Genomic DNA, 20,416 nt, shown 5'->3' on the forward strand with positions numbered 1-20,416 from the left:
AAAAAGACCTCAATGGATACTTTAAGCAATAGATACCACACAAACCCAAAAAAGAAAAGCAAGTGAATTAGAAGACAGCTGTGAAGAAATCAGTTGAATAGTGAGAGGCAAAACTGAGCGAGAACTACAAGGAGAGGTAAAGAACCTTGAACAGCAAAATGAGAAAGTTACCATTTGTCTATTCAGGACCCCAGAAGGGAAAAATGAAGACAATACTTGAAGAAATACTTGGGGGAGCGGGGAGAAATACTAGGTGAAAATTTCCAGATTTGACACAAAGACAAATTCATAGGCAAAGAAAGAAAACAAAAGCCAAGAGCACAAAGAGCAATCCATACCTAAACATACAACAAGACTGTGATCTCCCAAACACTAAAGATGTTACATATAGCCAGGGAGAAAAAGGGAGGGAGGGAGGGAGGGAAGGAAGCTATGCTGACATTCACACTATCTGGGCACAAAGAAGTAAGCCCAAGGGAGTCTTCACATAGGGAAAAATCCCCTGCATGTGGTGGGAGGAGAAAAAGAAAAAGTCATCTTGAAATCTGATAAAGAGAGCAAAATAGTCATTCTCAAATTTAACAAAAAAATAAATAAATAAAGATTGTATCATCATCAGATCCATAAAAGTGGGTCCTTTCCATTTTAAGAACCATTCTTAAAAATGTCATTCGTTTCCATCTTGTCAAAGATGAGTATTATCAATGTGTTTTTGGAAAAATTTAGGATGAAAATGGAATGCTACATGTCAATACATGCTGTATGTATGCAATTCACACTATATTTAAAGGTGCAGCTTTGAGAAGAAAGACCGAAGATAAGGAGCCACACATCCAGCCTCGGAAGTCAGAAAAAGAACACCAGGACACAGTCAGGGAAAGGAAAAGAGAGGGGAGAGGAGGGGATGAGGGGAGAAACATACAACTAAGAGAACCAATGAAGTCAAAAGTTGATTCTTAAAGAAATAATAAAACAAAGACTAATCAGAAAGAAGGATAAATAGTAATGTTAGAAATGAAACAGGGTACCTATACCTAACTAAAACTCCAGCAGAGATTTTTCAAAGGTAAAGAAATATGAACAATAAAGTCTAAAGTTTTAAATAGAAGGAACAGGTTCCTAAAAGATCCCTTTAAACTGATCCCACAAGAATTAACAAGTCGGACTGTCAGTAACCATTAAAGACTGTGAGCATCTAAAAAATCAAACCACCAAGGAAAAATGACCCCAAAAGGTTTAGAGCTTGATTTCTCTAAACATGCAAGAAATACGAAATTCTAATATTAAATTCTTCCAGAAAGTTTAAAAACAAAACTGACATCAAATTCAAAAACAAAGAAGAAAAATCTTCAAGTACTCCAAACCTAATAGAGCCAAGTCTAAAGAGGTAAGTTTTATCATACACAAGATGAGTTAATGGCAAGAAGTCAAAGGAGGTCTGGAGAATAGAGTATAACTGTGATACACCGCATTCATGAATTAGAAGGAAAAAAACCACCAGACATCACGATAGATGCAATAAAAACATTCAGCAAAGGAAATCTGGTCACTGCGAAGTTAAGCTGGAAAAGAGAGTTTACAGCAGCCTGTCAAACTCACTCTTGCACTAGGAAGCATGAGACACCTTCTTTCACATCCAGGGTGACAGATGGAAGCAGGTGTCTCCACCCCTAGCTGGAACTGAACTAGAACTCCTGGCCAGTAGTGTAAGACTGGGAAAATAAATCAGTAACTAGAGAGGGAGAGGCAAAACTGTCACCACAACAATTAACAGCCTTTGTCTTAGAAGCCCTGAAGAAGTTGCAGAAAAACATTGAGATTATAAAATTTTAGAATAGTGAAGTGAGTAGATATGAAAATAAAGTGCAAAAGCCAAGTGCACTGCCAAAAACAACAGAAAACTTAATGTAAAAGAAAGACATTGTCTATAGTAGAAAACAAACTACGGTCTACCCAAGAATGTTTATCATAATATGTGCTGGACCTTTATGGAGAAAATAATAAAAATTTGTTGAAAGACATTACAGAAGTCAAGGTCCTGGATTCATTCTCCAGCACTGACAAAAAAAGACACTACAGATGACCCTGATCAATAGAAAGATAAGCCACACAAACAAACCAAAAAAAAAAAGATGACAATTCTCCTCCAAATTTGTCCATGTCTTTGATGAAATTTTCACCTTGGCTTTGTAAAAGGAACACAGACCCAGGAGTGCTGGGGACACTCACAGGCAGGTGGCAGCAGAGGAGCCCTAAGATGCTGAAGCTGTGCTAAAGGTCTTGTAAAGAGGACAGTGCCCAGAGGGCCCCAGGTCAGGCTCCTGCACACTGCATAGCCAAAGCCAGACACCGACAGAACTTGACCATGATGAATGATAGGCTGATAGTGCACTGGCTATGGGAAAAGGTGAAGCTTCTACACTGTGGCTAGCAACATGAAAGGAAAATGGACCTGACCCCTACCCGACTCCAAAGACTCCAATATGAGAGTTAAACCTTCAAAGCTTTAAGAGAAAAATACACAGTGTTATCTTTATAGCCTTTTAGGCAAGTTTTGGCTCGTATTTTGGGTTTTTTAATAAAATGCAAAGTATTAACCACAAAAGGAAAGTTTTGTTTTTTGGCTCAGTCCAGCTATAACTTTATAGAGGAACTACTTTTGCAAATGTCCTTACATGTGTGCACACATGTAAGTCAGCCGAGTAAAACATTTTACAATAATATCTTTTCCTTCTGAAGGAGGAAAGCCCTCCTGAATCACAAGTGTGTGTTCAGCATTGGACCAGTAACAAACACAAACAGAAAAGCAACAATGCTCTTTCCCTCAAGACACTAAAATTTGAGACAAGGAGACCCACACCACAGGAGTTACCAGCAGCCTTTGGCAGTCAATTGGGTACCAGTCACTAGGCTGCAGATGAGCCCCCTAGCGCCACCTACACAGGAGTGCACCCCTACTGACAGAACTCAGAAGGTCTCCCAGCCTGATAATGCAGGCCCAGGCTCAGGCCCAGCAAGGATGGCTCTGCCCACATCTCAGCCTGCCCAAACTGAGAACAGCCTTTGCTGTAACTGTCAGTCCCACATACTCTAAATCTGTAGTAACCTTCCCTTCAAAATCATTCTCCAAATCATTCTAACACCACACTCTTTGTTCACTATTCCTAAAGTTTTAAAAGAGCACCAGAGGGATACACTGTGATATTTACATATATGCTTACAACCATGGAGGGGGTAAATCTAACTAAGATATGTTGTAAGCACATATGTAAATTTCACAATATATCCCCCTGCAAAATATTACATGCTTAATGTTTTAAAAAGAGCATCAGTCTTGACTCATCGTTTTATATTAGGTAAAGCAAAAAAGAGAATAAACTAAATCCTATCAATACAGAAAAAGACATGCCATTTTCTAACCAGATCACCCCAATAAAGTCACATGAGTTTATAGAGCTTTTATTTCATTTAATTGGCCTAATCTATTAAATTTGCTTCTTTCTAAATGTGACCTAACATTTCCACATTATCAAACTTTATTCCTATATGGTTCCCTGTTCTCAGATAATTCTTTGTCTATAAAGAAATAAGAGTCTCCTCATAAGGGTGGACTAAAAGAACACTCACTGTTGATGACTATGTGGACACCCAGCACCAATGACATCAGAACCCAGCACCAATGACTCTGAAACACCCAGCTCCAACAACGTGGGTACCTAGCACCAATAGTGTGTGGACACCTAGTGACATGAAGGCACCCATGATGCCCCCATCCATGCTGGTATCAGGGTATATTGGAATGTGTGTGTAGGTCCACATCTGTTCCTGGAGCTTGCCCTCCAATTTGGTTGCTTTAAGGGTTATGCTCCAAATCCCATCCCTCCAAAACAATCAGTGATATGGGAGGGTACTAAGGTCTTTACCATTTCCTCTCCCCACAATACACATGGATAAAAATGTCTTTCAGCAATAAAATGAGCATGCACTGGTGCTGGCTGTCCCCAGATCATTGATGCTCCCACATCACTAGTGCTGGGTGTCCCCACTGTTCTTGCTGCTGACCCAGGCAGCAATAAAACTGAAGAGGAGAAAACGCCGCTTGGAGGAAGCTGTCCACCCCCAGCTCCTAGTATACGCCCCGCAGGATGACTACATCCCCGGAAGGCCTTCCAACAGAAGTCTACGTTCCTAACAAAGAAAGCCCAACAGAACCCTCCCTGAGGCCTGTGTTCAACATGGTTCACTGCAGAGCCATCTCAAGTACTAGTGGGTATTGTGAAGAAGAAAGCCAAGAACCAGTGCAATGAAAGGACCTGCCAGGGCCAGCCCAGGCTAGCCAGGACCAAGTGCTGGGCCAAGGACAGCCTTGCTAGCCAGCATGCACAAGCCACAACAGCTGTGACACTGACCAGGACGCTGAAAATAGATGGGTGTTTGTTTGTGTCATCTGTGTTGAAGAGCTGGGGGAGTGGATGAGGTCCCAGAGAATGCGAACAGCCAGAAATAGGATTTTAAAGAGAAGGTTAAACCTGGGTATGGTGGCACATGCCTGTAATCCCAGCTAATGGGTAGGCTGAAGCTGAGGCTGGAGTATGTGAGTTTGAGGGCCAGATGGGCTACATAAGTCAGACCCAATCTCTCATAAAAAAAAAAAAAACAGTAGAAGATCTTCTGGTCTCCTAGAGACCATGGAACTGGAAGATAGCTCAGAAATAAGTGAATCCAACCAACCCCCCTTTCTGGAACTTCAACTGTTCGAGTGGCAGCACAATAACCCATGGGAGGCCTGCAACCAGCATTCTGCTGGGGCTGCTTTAGACGACAACCTGCAATTAACACAGGAACAATTATCTTCCTAATTTAGGTTAACTTCTACTCCACAGCCCTGGATGGCAAGGGGAAGCACAAGAGCTATCTATGTGGGTGCTTTTTATTTTGTTCTTTAAGTCCATGCATTTTAAATCTTCAGAGAGCTTTTAAATGGCTAACAGCACCTTCTAGAGAAAGAACTAAGGCTCAAAAGAGCCCATGGAGCCCTACCATCCCTGGCATAGACCACACTTTCATGAAAATGAGCCTTTGTTCTACAGAGGTCACTCCTGCTGCTGGTCAGTCCTTTGTTTGCAGCCTGGCAGTGGCTCCTTGGGCAGGCCACAGCTCTCAGAGCAGAGCATCATTCAGGCTGGCAACTGGTACTAGGTGCTCCCACAGAAGCAGGGCAAGTAGGGGCCTAGCCAGGAGCCCAGGGACCAGGCACGCTCCTGAGAGTGGGGGGTATCCTGGGTGTGGGATGTCCTGCCCAGATGCAGGGAACTCTCCATGATGCAGGTACTGCCAGGATACCTAGAGCAATGCCCCTTTGCTTTGGTCCACAGGCACACTGAGGCCTGAAGCTTATCCTGGCCTGGCCCAGCAGTGATCAAAATGCTCTCACTTACTGCTCTGGGATAAGAATGCAAGCCCCTGTGTGGCGTTTATTGTTTGCCAACTGTGTGACGCAAAGGCTTTTGAGAGCTTCTGTGATGAGAATAGCAATCTAGTAAACATTACAGTCACTGAACCCAGACCCAAGCAAATCTGATGGGCAGTGACCAAGCCACCCAACAAGAGCCCTGTACCACTGTGAGCAGGCAAATGGAGCCTGGAAAATACAGGTCTAATTTAAAATGCATCTCTTTATTCCTGAAAAACAAGTAGAAATTATATACTAGCACTAAAACCAAAGTAATAGGTGAGGTCAAATAATGTGTGTGATTTGAGTACCCCAAACGTCCACAATCACAAACTACTAAACCAAAAATGGAGAAGATTCTGTTGGTTTCTTACTTTTTTTGGAAGAGAAGAAAGCTAGTAGTGGCCAAAGAGGCCACCATTCACATGGACTTTTGAATGACTTGTCTCTGTTAAATAATCCAACAAAAATTACAGGGACCAAAAGCCAAGTGGAAAAAGGCACCTAACAGCAAACCCCATTCAGCTCATCAAGTGGAAGTAAGTATGCTTTTTATTTTATCATTTAAACAATAGTAAACTCTAGTAGACATAATTTTGTTCATATTTTTTTAATGACAACTGAATGTACCTATAGAAATATACTAAGAAACTGTTGCTGGCCTGCGGGTTCAGGTCTGGCTAACTGCCAGCTCCCAGATGGCCCAAAGCCTCCTACCTCATCTCACATGCCAGCCGAGGTACTGGGTCACACCAGGAAGCAGCTTTCTCTTCCTGACACCTGCTCTAGTTCAGCCAGTCCTCAGAACTGCTTTTCCTAAGACAGTGTCATGAAGGGATCAAGAGGCTCATGGGATAGAGATTCCTTGAAATAATAAACTGGAAAGACACTTTAAACAAAGCCCAGCTGGCTTCTCGACTCTGGGGTTTCCCAGAGCACTGGTATGGCTTCTGAATTTCTACGTGTTCCCCCAGAGAGGTGTGGCCAGGACCTGACCCTCCCCAGCTTTGGGTGAAGAAAACTCCATTTCAGACTGCCCTCTGTAGTCAAAGGGAAATAAGCCAACCTCAGTGAGGGCAGAACCTAGTAAGAGCAGATACAAAGAAGGACCCCAGTCCAAAGCATAAAGGTCAGACATTGACTACCCCAATGTGCTAGGGGGACAGGAAGCAGGAGAGAAGCAGAGAGGAGATCCAAAGGTGTGAAGATCACAGCACACCTCTTGAGTATCCTGCAACAAATGCACCCTACCATTCCACTCACCATCCTGAAGAGCCACCTGCACTTATCTGCAAGCACAGCATAAACTCTCCAGAAATATGTCTAAATGGATGGCATGAAAGCCCCAAAGTTAGCAACATTGGACTCCTTCCTTCCTAAGAAAGCCTTTTTAGTAGGGAAACACATAATAAGTATTTGCTAAGCACCCATTAGGGCCCTCGAACCCTAAACATTACAGGAGGACTTCAAATCACCTACTTGCAATGAGAAAAGAGAAAGCAAACTTGTCTAGAGAGAGCTGAGCCTCCCAGCTTACCCCCAGCTCCCCCCCAGCCCACATTCTGCCACCTGACTTGCCTGCCTTACAGACAGCCACTGTCAGGTCCAACAGCACGCTTTGCCACGTGCACTACCGCACAGTTAGAGCATGTCACAGTAATGCTAACGAAGAAGATCCCTTCATACTCTGTCACCTAGAGGAGCTTGGAGACCACCTTCACACTCAGAAGCTGCCCCTTTAGAAGGGAGGGACACCCAAAGCCAGAGGGGAAGGCAGGAGGAGTCACATGAGGCATATCCTGTCATGGTGGGGACAAGGGCAATGTCAGCTCTTGGCAGGGCTATGGAAGAAGGCTGTCAGATCAGTTCCGCCTTGTGGGAGGGAGCTTCTGGAAACTGGGGAACAGGATGATGGGAAATCTGAGGTCTACTCAGCTGCCAGGGCAGAGATGGTGGTGGTAGTGGTGGGTACAGGAAAAAAACCAGAGCTAGAACCCCTGTGTTTAGGAAACAGACCTAATGCTAAGGTACAGAAAAGCAAGGAGCCCTGTCTGAGGCAGGTCTCTTTCTTGCGGTGTGTCTTTCCTGGGAGAAGACAGTGTAATGGGGACCAGTATGTCACCCCAGAGTCCAAATGGCTGGATCAGGCAAGGACAGAACTGGAGGCAGCAGGAGCTTCTCTGTAGGAGAGGCAGCCATGCCCCGGCACCTCTGAACCAGCACAGCAGGGCCTCCCAAGTTCACTGAGATGTCACCCTCCCTCAGGATCACATGCAGCCAGATGGGCCCAAGCACCATTGGTTAGGCCCACGATCACTCCAGGAAAGCCAGTAAAGGAGGTCAAAGAATACCTGCAAGTCTAGCTTTCAGCAGGGTGAGGTACTCAGTCCCACAAAAAAAGACTCTCACTGCCCTTACAAAGGGTTTCATAATATGGGCCAGTGTGCATGGTAAGCCAGCAAAGGTGAAAGCAAAGTAGTCTATTTCAGTTCATGAGGAAGCTGTTACATAAAAACCAACAAGCCAGGCGTCATGGTGCAGGCCCATTATACCAGCAATCCCGAAGCTGAGGCCGGAGAATTCTGAGTTTCAGGTCAGTTGAACTATATAGCAAAACCCTGGGCTTAAAACAATAGCAACAACGACAATAAGGCAGCTACAAGGGACCTCGGGTGAAAAGACTGGGAGGAGATTCCAAGGGATCCTCTCCCACACCCCCACCTTCACAGGCTTTTGTTTGAGTTTCTGGTTTTTCTGTTGCGCTGAGGATCAAACCCAGGGCCTTTCTAGGCAAGTGCTCTCTACCACTGAGCTACATCCCTATCCCTTTTTTAATTCATATATTGAGACAGTTTCACTATGTAGCCTGGGCTTGCCTTGGGTTCACTCTAGACCCTCTTGTCTCTACCTCCCAAGTGCTGAGATTTGGGGGGTGGGAGAGAGAAGCACCACATCTGGCTTTCTTCACAGGTTTTATTCTTTTTAAACAGGTGCTGCTTTATAAGTAGGGAACACAGAGCATCACTGTGAGCTCAGAGGTGGCTTGCCCTTACTGTACTGCTTGTTTCCCCAGGTTCCTGCCTCTCAAAGGCTATTCACTCTGCTTGTGTCTACTTTGCTATGGTAGACCATTCGGTTGACCATTACATCATTTCTGAAATAAACTGTCCTCACCAAAACTAATGACATCAGAATCACTACCAGGATTCCCTCCACAAACAGACCAAGGAAGCCAGCTCTAAGTATTTCTCTATGGCCTGTACCTTTCAAAACTGCAGGAACTGTTCTTTTGTAAGTGAGCCATTTTCCTGAGCCTTTTACTCTTCCAAGACTTCCACCGACAAGCACTTCACCTGCAGAAGCTTCTGTCAGGGTAATATGGCTTCCGCCCTCCCTAAGTAAGATAAGAGCCAGGAGTTGTAGCAATTGAGCAGCAAGCTTGAGAGACCTGAAGGCAGTATCACTCCATTTTATAGATGAGAACCAGGAGGCACAGAGAGGCTCAGGGGCTACCCAAGGTCACCCAGTGGGAAACAGGCTGAACAAGAGCCAGAGCCTGGCAGAATATGACCCAGAGCCAGCAGCTGGGTCTGAGCACTCTACCCATAAAGCCAGAAAAGCAAATCACTCCCAAAGTATGTGTGTACATGCTTGCACACAAACACTACACATAAGCACACGTGTCAACACACGGGGCATGCTTGGCTGTATGTGTATGGGCATGGATGGTATCAACTGGCATGAACAAGGCTCTGACATCAACCTCGTGCCAGAGTCTCTAACCCAGTGGCAATGTATGGGAAGGCACAGCCCTGACCCAGCGTGCCCTCACCTTGGCTGTTTCTCAGGCTTTTCTGGTTTCATTGGTTGCAGTCTCGCCATCTGAGCACCAATGCTTTGATTCTAAAGGTCACCCCAGGAAATTTTCTATGGTCTCAACTACCTTCCAGGGCCCCCGCAGATCAGGGTCACAGTGCTGGCTGGCACTTAAGAGAACCTGCAGTTTTATTTTCTGTTTTTTAAAGATTTTTGCATTCATATGATCACCTCTGCTCTCTTCTTGAAAGTAAGTCATGATGTAGTAAACTGAGGCAGTTCCTATCCCAGAGGTGACAGTAGCCAGGCATACAGAGAGATACTGCTCACACCACATCCCAGATTCTGGAGCTGAATTTCTATTGGGCCAAGGGGGCCCAAGACTCATCTTTAACCTCAGCCTAGAGAACTCTGGGTAGCAAATTAACTTAGACAGCACTGGATTAGTGATCATACCCGCTCAGCAGGCCTTGACATTCAATATTTGATTATTCCTGCCAAAGAAATGAACAGAGAGCTAAATGGCTTCCAAAAGATGTTCCTTGGACACAGAAAAAAATAACAAAACTCACATTTCTGTTCATTTTTATACAAAGAACAAATAAGAATTAAGCTTCATGCTGCTTACTGTAAAGGCTGGCCTGTGTCCTTGCTTGGGACCAGTCAGGGACACAAGAAGGACTTCTGGAAGCCAAGATGAAGGCCAATAATCACCCTCTAGAGCTTTTGTTGTCCAACTACAAAAACGTCCCTGATGGCATAAGGCACTGAAAATGAGGTGAGCAAGGGTGAGTACACTCAAGCCAACAATCTACCTAGGTAAATGATGGCCCCAACCTCAGAGCAGGGAATAGATAGGTCTGTGGCCTGCTCAGGTGCCAACATGGAAGCTATGTGCATCACAGCCCTCCAGAGTGGACTCCACATTGGAAGGGGCCCACCCTACACAGTGTCACTGAACTGTGGCCAGCCACAAAGGCCCTACTTGAGGGCATGACACAAAGCACTACATCCAGACCCTAAAGGGACAGGACACAAAGAGGTGCAGAGTTCAAGTCTGAGCTCTGTGGCTCACTCACCATGTGATTTGAGCCACTGTGGAAACTCACTGCATTGTGGTGCCCTTAAGCAACAAAATTCACCTCAACAAACACAAGGAGCCCACGTCTATGTTCAACAGGTGGCTCTCCTTAGCTCTGTTTACTGCTAGTTAAAACTGTGAGCACCAGGCCACACCAGCAGCTCTCTGGAAGTCACTCTAATCTCCTATCTTAGGATACCTCCCAAGAGCTTCCATAAAACCCCTCACATCAGCACTTTCCCTGAGCAGACCCACCAGGCACAGCTAACACCAAGGATCACAAACACAGAAAGAAAATCTCAGAAAACCTGGGTTCATCCTGTAGAACTTTTTAGAAAATCAAGACCTAGAAGGTAAAATCAAAATTTTTAGACACAAAGGCAAGCAGTATTCTTCAAATTCAAAGAAAACACATTTATGCCACAGAGACCTCAAGTCCAGTCATGATTACGCTGCTGTCACCACTCTTCCACTGCTAACATAGGCATGAAGATGCTAATGAAAGATAGGAACTAGCTATAATTTGGAGAGATACCTGGTACCACAGGTCTGTGAATGTGTTTGCTGTAGTCCTCAAGGGCAAATGTACTTCACATAATAAAATTGAATGCACTTAAACATAAACAAGGAACACCAAACCAAATGCCTCCTCTGCCCAATGTCTGGACGAAAGCAGGCCCAGAGAACAAGAAAGAATGTCTGGGTGTCCCTGAAGCAGAAAGACTGAATTGGATTCTTGACTTGGCTGGGCCCCTGGACAAGCTGTGGCTTCTCAGATGCTGGCAGAAACCTGGGCCTCACAGGGAGACAGGACGTCTGCAGAACCTGAAACTTGGTGGGGAATTCTACATGCCAGAGCCTCTGCATCTCAGGGGAGATCCTGGGACAACCTGAAGTCCAAGTGTGCACACACTGTGATGTTCTAGAGGCCAAGCAACCCTAGTTGCTGCAATCACTGTCATCACTTAACGAAAGCTAGGTACCCTGTGGGGGATTCCTCTTTTAGTCTTCCTAACTCCTCAGAGGCCCACACAGCAGCCTCACTACAGACTCTGCTTCATCAAAGCCCTAGTGAGCAGCATGCCACCTCACGAAATCATGAATCATTGTTGAAGCTCATCAGTCCAGGACACATCACATGGAAATCATTACACTTCTTCTCCTGTGAGGCTAGACTAGGATGGAACTGAGACAAATAAAACCCCGAACTACTAACAATCTCTCAGAGACCTACAGTGCTATATGATACACAGCACTATTCCCTCAAAAATGGGTCCTAAGGACTCAGCACCTCTTCATTCCATCCCACCTCTTGTTTCAAACAGTCAGACACTGGCATAAACAGCCCCTGCCACCATCAATCTTCTCCAAAAGTTGATATACTGACTGGACACTGGAGGGAAAATGCAACTTCCCTGGGCTACCTGTACCACAGGACTTCTGTTTATTACTTTTTGTCCTTTAACAACAGAAAGACTACTGCCAAGCAAGGTACAATAGCCAGGACAGAGTCACTCTCATTTGTTTAACACCCTGAGCAAAATACTTACTTAGTTGGTCCTATCACCCAGATGATTCCTTCACATAACTCAGGTGCCTGCATGTAGAAACAAGAAGAAAGTCACATATGAGGTGACACTGACTGCAGGTGAACAGTGGATGCTGCCCTCTGTGTCAGTTTGTATTAATGTTTTAACAGGTTAATGGCCAACACCTATATGTTGAGTCAAGCAATTCTCAATAGCATCCACAGAAATAAAGGAGTACTCCTTGGGAAAGGAAAACCCCCGTGAACCTGGCATAGGGTGCCACGTGCAACTAACCCCACTGACTTGCACAGATACTGCACCAAGTCCAGGCAGCCGAGTCTGACTGCCTGCCATGCCAGCTTTCTGTTCTGTTCCCAGACATTTCATAGGAGAACACACCAGACAAACCCAATGAGTGATGGGACACAGGGTGAAAGCTTCCAGTTACAGAGCCGGGAACACAGCAGTTGGGGAAAGAGGAAAAGACCAGAGTGGGGAGACAGAACACAAGTGACCACCACTGAAGAATCCCCTCTGCCACTATGGTTTATACCCCATCAACAAGCCCCTCTTATCCATGCCATTAAGGGAGTTTCTGCTCTTTAAGTCTAAATGAATACCTCATTGCCTCCAACAATTAGAATGTCCCTGCCTGTCACACAGAGTTGCATTTGCTGTTGTCTCCCAAACAGCCCTGAGGAGGGACAGACTTGTAACCACTGACCCAGCCAGGCCATTCACTGGTGCAACACTCTCATTACAATCTAACACTACTGCTTCCATGCTGATTGGAAAGTTCAAAAGGATTATGCCCTATATATTCAAGTAAGTGAATGAAGAACCACAAACCCTTAGTCCAGGGCCTTCCTTAGAGAAGCACTGTATGTAGCCACATGCGGTGGTTAGTGAAATTTAATTTAACTTAATTTGGGGTTCAGTTCATAGTCAACACTAGTCACCCATGAAGTGCTCAACAGCCACCCCTGGCTAGTGGCTCCCCTAATGGGCAATGTAGCTATAATCACATTCTTTTTTGAGAAAGTTCTAGAGTGGAGAGCCAGGGAAGCCACTACTTTTCATAAAGCCATCTTTGTATCCCAGTATCTGTTCTTCCTCCAAGTAGCAGGAAAAAAAAAAAAAAAAATTCCCAACTGTACTTGACTCTTCCCCAAATGAGGGTGAGGCTGGGTTGAGATTTCCTGTGGAACAGGAATGAAAATTCAGCGGTGGAAATTGCATACCTGAATCTCCTGGTGAACCCAGGGGGAGCAGGACATAGGTTTTCCCTACAAGTCCTTGCAGATTTCCAAGACTGCTCTTTGACGCCTTTATCCTTTTTCTGTGATTGTTTATTGCCTGGTGGTGGGAATAAAGGCAGGAGAGAGAACAGCAAGAAGCTCATTTTGCTCACCCCATCCATTTGTGCCTATGTTGCTCCAAAAAGACATAGAGAAGCCTGTCTCCAAGGACCCATGTGAGACCCTCCCTGGGGTAAGGGCTCTCTGATTAGTGTCCTGTCTGGTCCACTTCATCTAGGAAGATGAACTCTGACCCAACTCTGGACCCCAGAAAACAACACCCAGTCCCCGATGCCCATCTTCTCTGCTTGATGAGGAATGTGGTCTCTCCACAGGGGCCATGGCAGGCAAAAGCAACAAGCATTCCATGGTGGATAGCCTGTCTCCCCCTCCTTCACTTACCAGCTGCAGGCACTCTCTGGGAAGGGAGGGCATCTCCATCTCCCCTCTGCCCATGCTCTGTCACGCAGTGTCTCACATGGCAGCCACCATCAAAGTTAGGAGTTGGTGGTGTGTCTCATGTTACATGAGTGTCTCACTACAGGGGAATGTTTTTCTTGCCTGGGGGACTCAATGGAATGCTCCTCTACCTGCCACAAGTAGACATCCCAGGATGTTTGGGCAAGTTCACTTCAAGTAGCCTGGGACAAGAACACAGGCCAAGAATCAATAAGCCCAAGTCAGGCCTTCACAGAGGTCCCCATTTCTAACTCCTGCTGGTGCTTTATTTGTCTCTTCATGAAGAAAAATAAGAGAGTGGTGAGATCAGACACTGACATAATGAGGTGACTAGATGGCAGGCCTGACACACTTTGTTTCTCCACCAGCTGCCCTGCTCATCACTGCCAACAAAGAAGTCACACCTATATCTGAGTCTACCCACATTTTCTAGGACCCTGAGCCCTTCATTGTGGAATTGGGGATGGTTCCCCAGCCATGGACAATGACCACTATTGATGCCGAATCAGTCAGAACACTCCTGAACCTACTGTGCTCAGGAGACAAGGAGACCGGACCTTCTGTGGGTTTCACTTTAAGAATGAAAACTCCATTTTGTGTGGAGAACCATCTCCTCACAAAGCAGTGCATGGTGTCCTATGTAATGAACAAGCAGGCAGTGGCCAAAGCCCAGAACCCAAAAGAAGCACCAAGCTGAAATTCTCAAGGATGTTTGAGCAAGTTCACTTCAAAGTCAAGGGCAAAGCAAAATTAGCAACAACTGTACTTGGTTACTCAAATCAAAAGTGACAAGCTGATTTTGTAGGGCTACCACAAAGATTTGCCAAGCTGGAATACAGAAGCAGAGCGTGGAAGGCCACCCGGTTCACAAAGACCACCAGCCTTCCTCAGCATGATTCAGGCAATCTGCAGAGAACTGAGAAAGAGCAGCTTGCCAGCGCAAGAATCCATAGGGCAGTTACTACTGCACACTCCTCAGTGGGTTCTTTTCCCTTTCAATCTACACAGTGGTAGGAACCAGGTAACTCAGTGACATTTGGCGGACACAACCAGCCCCTAAAATTCTCACTTCAGGCCCCTGACAATGAGCACAGCACCTGGTCTCTACCATCCCTCAGACTCGGCCTACTTTGAGGGAGGTATTTTAAAGGAGAGCCACTGCGAGAGAGCTGTTGGCCAAGCAATCACCTGACCTCTGTCTATTATTCCTCCCCAGCCCTTCACTCAGACCTGCCTCTAGTGCCCCACACCTCATCCGTATCAGCCTTGGGCCTGCACAATCCTGTCCCTTCTGACGACACACCTTGTGAGCTGGGATGATGCTGTAGACTCACACTATGGCCACAACTCTGGCCTCTAACCTAGAGCAGTCCCCCTTAGATCAGCTATTTAACCTCATATATAAAATGAGGATGAAAGGAGCAAGTACACAAAGCCCACAGCTAGGAAGCCTCTGTCAGTGGGAGCCTGATACAGACAGCAGCATGGGAGTGGGATCTGTTGCAAGTACTTTCATTACCTGCTATGAGGATTACATGAAATAAGCCATGCAAACACCAAGCACATCATAAGCATGAACTGACACCAGGTGGTGGCATGCTGATACTCACATTATTAATAAACTGAAACAGCAGATTAACAGCACAGGCTCTGCTTAACTCAGAGCTTCTGTGAGGGCAGAGTGTAATGTAACAGACACAACAATGTCCCCCAAACTCAGAGTGCAAAATCAACTGCTGAAGCCTCTTATAAACTTGTTATTCTTTAAAAGATGTGCTGTTTTACAGAGACCTAGGATGGAGGAACAAAGTACATGGATGGCAGGGCCCCTCTGCCAGCCTCCTGCGGTCAGAAGCCCTCAATGAAGCTGCCACCCCCACACCATGTGAGCAGACACTGGGGTGAACTGTTTCCTAGTCAACTTAATAGACATTAGGAACTGCTCTATGCAAACATTTGCTGCTAAAAAGGGACAGACTCTACTGTGGTGATTTTCTAAAGTAAACAAAAAGATATACATATGAAAACACAAAACCCCTGGGGCCCAAGGTCTCTGTGGTGACCCACATGGCAAGGTCCACACAATCTAACTGCCCAGCCCCAGGTCAAGAAGGAGAGCCCAACGCTTTCTTCTGGCTAGCCTGGGGATTGGTTCTTAAGAGAACTTTCATGTGAGGCACATTCAGCCATGGAGGCTCCACCACCTAGGCACAGATGACAGAGCAACTTGAATAGCATGGACATAGCCACGTCCATCTGATTTGCATTCTGCTGTGTTTTGTCCACAAAGGCAGTTTTCATCTGTGGTGCTGGTCTGTAGGTCTGTGAAAGTGACAGATGGTAGTCACATCAGCAGCAGCATGGGGAGCTTGCTTGGCAAACCTCTCACCTGCTCCCATTTCAGCAGAAGGGCAAGGGAGTTCTGTCCCCCTTTAGCCCTAACAGCTTTGCTCAGCCTGGTGTCAGTGGGCAATCATGGGCCTATACCATTTTTACTGAGGAGTATGTGTCCTCTGGGAAGCTAAGAACGTCCTCCAGGTGCACAAGGTACGTACTGGTGCACCGCAGCTCTCACTTCTGCCCTTTCTTTGTGGGGTGTCCATTCTACCAAGCCCAGAAGGAAAAGAGTGGAGCGCTCCAATTTCCTTTTCTTTCTTTCTTTTTTGGTATATTATAAAACACTGTTCTGCATGAATTATTTTCAAAAAGAATGCAAAAACAAGTTCTAGAAGTTTCTAGGTTTATAGAAATAAAAACTGAGTTTGATTTTCAACCATGTCCAAATTACCTACATACATGCAGCTTAGTTTCATTTAAGTCACTAACTCAATTCTGGGCACTCCTCTCACTCCATCCCCTCAGTGTGATGAGGAGCAAGGTTGTCATTGCCCTCATGGACTATGAACCTAAACATACTAACTGTTCATGTAGGCAGCAAAGATAAAAGAAATATAGAAGCACCTAGTATTTCAGATCACTTGACGTCACAGTGTTCCCCCACAGTTGAAGTTATTCTTAGTGTCCAAGAAGGCCAGGCTTAATAATGACAGCAATTATATTTAAGTACGTATCTGACAATTGACGACCTCAGAGAACATGCCAACCTCAGTAAGTCTTGGTTCTACACATTTAGGGTGATCCTTACTCTTCCCTGAGGAGTCATTTTCCTGAATAGATCCAATTTCCATTTACATCCCCAGCTTCTTACAAATTTAGAAGGCAGAAGAAGTTCAACTCAAATGACTATGGGGGCTTCATCAACCCAGATCCAGCAGGTCACTGATAGGAACTGAGTGACAACCTTCACGATGGACACAAGATCCTTAGACTATCTGGCCCCCATTCACTGAGAAGTCATCTACCAGGTGCCGCAATGTATGTTGGATACCTGACCCTAGGCCAAGACTTCTTATCCCCACACTCAGCCTGACATACTCCAGTCTCATGCCCTCTATGACTGTGACACAAAACGAGAGCTAGAAGCAGTGCTCTTCATTTAAACATACCGTGGGGAACCTGCTCAAAGTCAGGCCCTGACATTCCCTACAAGCTCTACATTCTCTGAGGCACAGAGAGGCCTGGCCCTAAGACCACTAGATTTACTGGTAATGGTGGACAGGGATAACGTCAAGAGCTACGGTAGAACAAATCTCACTTACTCTGGGTAACTGAGCACCCAGACCACTGGGCCACCCAGCCTCATTTCCCACCAACCTCTGCACCAGGCCAGGCCAAGACAATTCCTTGAGAAAGAACTTTCTAGAAGAGACTGCAGGCTACACAGGGCCTTCTGTCTCCACCTCTCCGAGGGAGCTCACGTCCTGAACCCAGAGCAGCAGAGGCAGGACACTCACAGGGCTCCAACCAGGGTAGGCAGCACTGTCCTCTTTCACCAGTTCATCTTCCACCCGAAGCACTCCAGGAAACCTGTAAAAGGCTGTACTGTCGGGATGACCTTTTTAGGCTGCACTCCTCCTCTCCACCTCTGTGCTTGCCTTCCACTTTGGGAGCCAAAGAAGGATCTAGAAACTTCAATACACAGGAAGAAAGCCCTGGGCACAATGCCCAGAGTAGATTCTGTGCCCCGTTCAGGGCAGAGGCCCACCCACCCCAGATACATTGAGTCTGCGAACCCTAGGAACCCACAGCTCTGAGATCTGTCTGCCACCAACAATGGCCAATCTCTAACAGCTATGGACTGTGCCTAGGACCCTCAGGGAACCTTGGGTTACTTTAGAAACAAGAGGGGATATATTTAGAACAAAGCACTACAGAAGAACCTCCCAGTGATGCCCAATGGCCATGATGGGGACCAGACAAGAAGTACCTTGAATGGCCCTCCATGCCAGTCACAATAAAGGGGGCTCAACTGTCAGAAAGACTACCTCTCCAATACCCTCTATGTTATCTCTGCAGCTCCCATGATCACCTAGAAAGCATACAGACCTCTCAGGACTCGCATGATCTTAAATATGTTTTTCTGAGCAGTCAAAGGGCAGCTCCCACTCAGGAGAAGGATGCTAAGAGAAATCCTACCTGTTCAGACAACTTTCTGATCACCACATTCCATCTGCACAAACAATGCTGGTACACAACTTCTTCAGGTTCTCTTAAAGCAAAACAATGCAAAGATAAGTCAAGTATTTCACATTTTCATTCCAGAAGAGTTACTGGCTGGACACACTCCATGACCACCACGCATTTAAGAACAGTCACACGTGACTCTACAGCATGCCTGATCTGTAGTTAGTCGGAACTCCTGCCCTTTGCTTCAAAGCTTCACCTGCAAACTCAACACACAATGTCCAGCAGCAAACACCCAGTGGCCTGTCCTTGTTCATCTTGAAGCAAGTGGCTACATAGCAATAAGAAGAAAGAAGCGTCGGGCACCGGTGGCTCACACCTGTAATCCTAGCTGCTCAGGAGGCAGAGATCAAAAGGATCACAGTTTGAAGCCCGTATGGGCAAATACTTCATGAGACCCTACCATGAAAAACCTTATCACAAAAAATTGGACTGGTACATTGGTTCAAGGCGAAGGCCTTGAGTTCAAGCCCCAGTACTGCAAAAAAAAAAAAAAGATGAAAAGCCAAAAGTAGCCCACCCTATGACTGTTTCTGGCTGGGTCCCAAGAGTGAGGGCCTGAGCAAGCCATTCTCTGGGCCTCAGTTTCCTCATCTGTGAAAGAGGGATCATAAAAATCCCTACCTTTATGTTTTAAAGATTACATAAGAAACAGGATTATCATATTCAGTAGGGGCCTGGCATCTGGCAAGTACTCCACATATAGGAGCTGCTGTCATATTATGAAAGACAGCTGAAATTTAGAAGTGTCCACTGCCCAAGGGGCCAGCAGGATCCCTTTCCACCTTCCTGAGCTGGCTCTAGTGGCAATGGATTCCAAGAGGGACTGTATGGCAGACTTTCCTAGTAAGAATTCAACACTTATATTCCAATAAATTTGAAAATCTTGAAGAAATGGATAAATTTCTAGATACTTATGACCAACAATTGAAACAAGAAGATATTAATCACCTGAATAGATCTATAACACAAAATGAAATTGATGCAGCAATAAAGAGTCTCCCAAAAAAGAAAAGTCCAGGACCTGATGGATTCTCAGCTGAATTCTATCAGACCTTTCATGAAGAACTAATACCAACTCTCCTCAAACTTTTCCATGAAATAGAAAGGGAAGAAACACTGCCTAACTCATTTTATGAAGCCAGTATTACACTCATCCAAAAACCAGACAAAAACACTTCCAAAAAGGACAACTATAGGCCAATCTCCTTAATGAACATCAGTGCAAAAATCCTCAATAAAATAATGGCAAACCAAATCCAACAACACATCAGAAAGATCATTCACCATGACCAAGATGACTTCCTCCCAGGGATGCAGGGGTGGTTCAATGTACACAAATCTATAAATGTGATACAGCACATTAATAGAAGCAAAGACAAAAGCCACTTGATCATCTCAATAGATGTAGAAAAATCCTTCGACAAGATCCAACACCACTTCATGATAAAAGCTCTAAGAAAACTAGGAATAGAAGGAAAATAACTCAACATTTATGACAAACGTATAGCCAACATCATACTTAACAGAGAAAAATTGAAACCATTTCCCTTAAAATCAGGAACGAGACAAGGGTGCCCACTATTCCTACTCCTATTCAACATAGTCCTGGAATTCCTAGCCAGAGCAATTGGGCAAGAAGAAGAAATAAAAGGAATACAAATAAGTAAAGAAACTGTCAAAATATCACTATTTGCAGATGACATGATCCTATATCTTAAAGACACAAAAAACTACCCAAAAACTCCAAGACACCATAAACAGCTACAGCAAGGTGGCAGAATACAAAATCAACTTACAAAAATCATAAGGTTTTCTATACACCAACAACGAACAAATTGAGAAAGAATATATGAAAACAATTCCATTTACAATAGCCTCAAAAAAAAAAAAATCAAATACCTAGGAGTAAACTTAACAAAGGATGTGAATGACCTCTACAAGGAGAACTACAAACCCCTGAAGAAAGAGGAAGACTGCAGAAGATGGAAAGATCTCCCATACTCATGGATTGGTAGAATCAACATAGTAAAAATGGCTATAGTACCAAAAGCAATCTACATGTTTAATGCAATTCCCATCAAAATCCCAATGACATTCATCACAGAGATTGAAAAATCTACCCTCAAGTTCATTTAGAAACACAAGAGACCGCGAATAGCCAAGGCAATACTCAACAAAAAGAGCAATGCTGGAG

General features: G+C 45.1%; 1 protein-coding gene across 19 annotated transcripts in view; it reads right to left on the bottom strand.

Annotated features, from left to right (window-relative positions):
• Hdac4 (histone deacetylase 4) overlaps positions 1-20,416 on the bottom strand; it is a 289,492-nt gene that overhangs the window by 197,612 nt on the left and 71,464 nt on the right. Inside the window, exons 1-3 of one of the 19 annotated variants that reach the window (XM_074072168.1) lie at positions 18,172-18,243; positions 13,120-17,562; positions 11,900-11,946 (exon numbers count right to left, since the gene is read on the bottom strand). The exons of 17 other annotated variants lie outside the window; for them this stretch is intronic. The gene's annotated coding sequence lies outside the window, so the exon portion shown is untranslated. Of the gene's footprint in view, positions 1-11,899; positions 11,947-13,119; positions 17,563-18,171; positions 18,244-20,416 lie in introns of those variants that run through there. One more of the 19 variants, XM_074072169.1, reaches the window with a different exon arrangement.

Source organism: Castor canadensis, chromosome 4, assembly GCF_047511655.1.
Source record: "Castor canadensis chromosome 4, mCasCan1.hap1v2, whole genome shotgun sequence".
NCBI lineage: Eukaryota > Metazoa > Chordata > Mammalia > Rodentia > Castoridae > Castor > Castor canadensis.